We start from the raw sequence: 3,641 nt of genomic DNA on the forward strand, positions 1-3,641 counted from the left end.
TTTTTTTTTTTTTTTGGTGGAACTGGAAGGGTCTCTGGTGACACCGTGGTTACAGCATTCAGCTGCTAACCAAAAGAGGTTGGTGGTTTGAATCCCCCAGGCACCCTGTGAGGGGAAGATGGGCAATCTGCTTCCATTAAGATTTACAGCCTTAGAAACCCTACTGGGCAGTTGGAATCAACTCCATGGCAGTGGACCTTGTCTTAGTGTCACCACGGAAGACAACACATGACGGTCTTGTAGACGTGACAGCCAAGAAAACCCCCTGGGGCAGTTCTCCTGATACACAGGAATCCACCAGTGAGTCAACCACAGCAAGTGGTTTTAAACAATTCATTTAAAAATAACACTTGATTTTTAACACTGTTTCCTTACAGAAACAACAGAAGACAGACATAGAGTAACCCCTGGCAGACAGCCAGAAACTGTGGGAGAGAGATCCAATGGGTCTACCAACTCAGGACCATAGGACACCAGACTCAATTGGCTCAACAAAATACATAAAAATCTCATTCCTCATCCTACATTGGTGAGTAGTGATAGTTCTTAAAAGGTTTGAAGTGGCCATCTAAAATGCAGCTAATGGTATTTGATTGGAAGCAAAGAATTGTGCAAAAACCAAGGGCATTTAGAAGCAATCAGCCCTAGGACATGACAGACCTCGAGACCAGAAGAACTAGATGGTGCCCGACTACCAGTGCCAACCACTCGGGAAAGGATCAAAACTGGAGATCCTGGATAGAGTGGGAGGGAAAACATGGAACAGAATCCAAAAACTCAACAATGACCAGAATTACCGGTCGGATGGAGTCTGGTGAGACCCCCAATACTACGGTCCTGGGATACATTCTGGGCCTGGAATAAAACTCACTTCCGGGGGCTGGCTCTCAGCTCAGTAGTAAGCAAGATGTACACGCAGACCACTCAACCCAGGATGACGCACCCACATCCTTTATGGAAATGCATCCCTTGGAGCAATCAACCACGGGGCACCAGAGGGGCAACATTCCCACGGAGGACACGCAGGAAACACGGGAGCATAGCCGTGAGGGGCAAGGGGGAGGGTTACTGTGTGGGGAGGGGAGGAGGCTGGGTTAGGGCTGGGGGTGGTATATGGGGAGTGAAACCAAAACAAATAAATAAAAGTGGGACTGTAGGAAAAAAGGGGGGGGGGACTGCTTAGCTGTCTTCTAATTTCTATCTATCTAAAAAAAAATAAATGTAACACTGTTTAACCTATGATGGGTTAACACTCAACCGTTTGCTCTCAGCTTCTCCAACCTCGTATGATCTTAAAAAAAGGCAAAGTGCTCACTCTGTGCCTCAGTTTCCCCTTGCTTCTCCTTGGCCCCACCATGGCCTTGACCAATCACTGACAAAAGGGAAGGAGAGGGTGTGGTGATAGATTGTCTGTTGCCCCAACGTGTGGGAATTCCTGTCACAAGTGGAAGTTCCACAACTGATGGACAGGCCTCAAACCATGCCCAGGTGTCCCACGGGGTGTTCCTCCAGGGGGCCTATGACCTGCCACAGCGACCTGGGTCTGAGAGAAAGTGACAAGCCCAAGGTCACACAGCAAGCTGATAAGAGGGGAATTTGAGCCCCGACATACAACTGGAGGTGCCCAGTCCTTTCCACACTGATGCTTTAAATGTGTGTTAGAGCTCACATTCCGACCACGCGGTTTGGGGGAGGCTGCGGACCAAAGCGGGACCCCAACTCTATTCTGAGTCTTGACATATGTTCAGACACCATTTGCCTTCTTTCTGACCATTAAGCCAGTAAAACGGCCTTGCAGAGACAAGTCGGGGACAAGCCTAGGGAGGGGCGGCATGTGGCAGAAAGGAGATTACGCTCATACAGAACAGGGAACTCGTCCGGATGTGTCCTTAAGGATGTATTCAAAGCACGTTATTTAAGTTAAAGGTTGGAGTCCCGGCATTGTCCTGTGGCCACCTTGTGTCTGTGACTCAGGACTGTATAGTCATGACCACCATGTGACAAGGTGGTCGAGCCCCAGAACCCATCCTGTCACCCTTTTACTCTACCTGCGTAGGTACCCCAACCGTGGTCCTCTCCCCACTTCGACAGTCCCCCCTATAACGGGGAGGAGTCGACCCCTCCCCACCAGTGTGATTTTGTGATGATTTCCAGTTCCTTGTTTTCTCTGTGTCCTGTCTGGGGCTTAATAAAAGGGTCTCCATAGAACAAGTTTAAGGAGCTCTGGTGGCGCAGTGGAAAGGCATTTGGCTGCTAACCAGAAAGTCAGTGGTTCAAACCCACCATCCGCTCTGTGGAAGAAAGATGGGTGATCTACTGTAAAGGTTTATAGCCTCAGAAACCCAGTGCAGGTTGCCGAGTCAGAATCGACTCAGACAGTGAGTTTGGTTTTGGTTTATAGAACAAGTTTGAATCTGGGCTCTTTTTCTCCCTAGAATACAGGGCCAAGACCAGAATCACACAGTTGGATAAACTGAGACTATCTTTTAGAAAAGATGTCCTGGCGCAGCAACAGTTAAGCGCTCGGCTGGTAACCAAGAGATTGGTAGTCAAACCCACTCAACAGCTCTGCCCCAGGAAAAGATACCTGGATTGGCTTCTGTAGAGACAACAGCCTAGGAAACCCTATGGGACAGGTCTCCTCTGTCACATGGGGTTGCTAGGACTTGGCATCGACTTGACAGCACCCAACAACAGGTTGTAGGAATGAAGCAATGAGCGTTCAAGGGCAGAAGTCTCTAGTCCTTTGTTCCTGGTGTCATCCACAGCTATCAACAATGTTGTTGTTAGGTGCCTCTGAGTGAGTTCCGACTCACAGCGACCCCGTGCACAACAGAACACTGCACGGCCCTGTGCCAGCCTCCCAATCCTTGCTATACCTGAGCCTATCATGGCAGCCACTGTGTCAGTCCATCTCATCGAGGGCCTTCCCCTCCACTCACCTCATACGCATGTGAGAGCTGGACGATGAATAAGGAAGACCAAAGAAGAGCTGGTGCTTTGGAGTTGTGGTGTTGCTGGAGGATACTGAAAATACCAGGGAGCGCCACAACACCGGACAGCTCTGTCCTGGAAGAAGTGCAGCTGGGACACTGCTTGGAGGCGAGAATGGCCAGACTTCGTCTCACCTACTTTGGTCATGTTGTCAGAAGGGACCATTCCCCGGAGAAGGATGTCATGCTTGGTAAAGGGGAGGGTCAGCTATCAACAATACATTTGAGAAACTTCTTGAAGCTCACCTTCTCCCACAGGCTCCTGGCCCACCATCTGCGGTACTGGATAGGGGTGCTGGGGAGCCAAATGAGAAGGGCGGGGCAGGGGCAGGTCTGGGTGTAGAATGACCCCTTTGGGGCCCCATAGGGGACAGGTAAGAATCCAGGCAACAGGCTGGGACATGGGTCCAGAGAGTCACGGGCCAGGAAGCACAGAGCCCACTGACTGGATGAAGGGTATGGCGATCCACACACCAGGGAAAAGCGAGGAGCGGATTGGTGGCGGGGGATGCTAAACTCCGAGTGGGATGTAGTGGGAAACCTCCCCTACGAAGAGAGATCTCAAAGCTGCCACTCGGGTCACCGAGTTCCTGAGCAAGAAACGGGCCCACGACAGCATTTCCTGTTTAAGCTTCCAGGGTCCCCGAG

Source organism: Orycteropus afer, unplaced genomic scaffold, assembly GCF_000298275.1.
Source record: "Orycteropus afer afer isolate SDZICR_OR568_19922 unplaced genomic scaffold, OryAfe1.0 scaffold00854, whole genome shotgun sequence".
In the NCBI taxonomy this organism is placed as follows: domain Eukaryota; kingdom Metazoa; phylum Chordata; class Mammalia; order Tubulidentata; family Orycteropodidae; genus Orycteropus; species Orycteropus afer.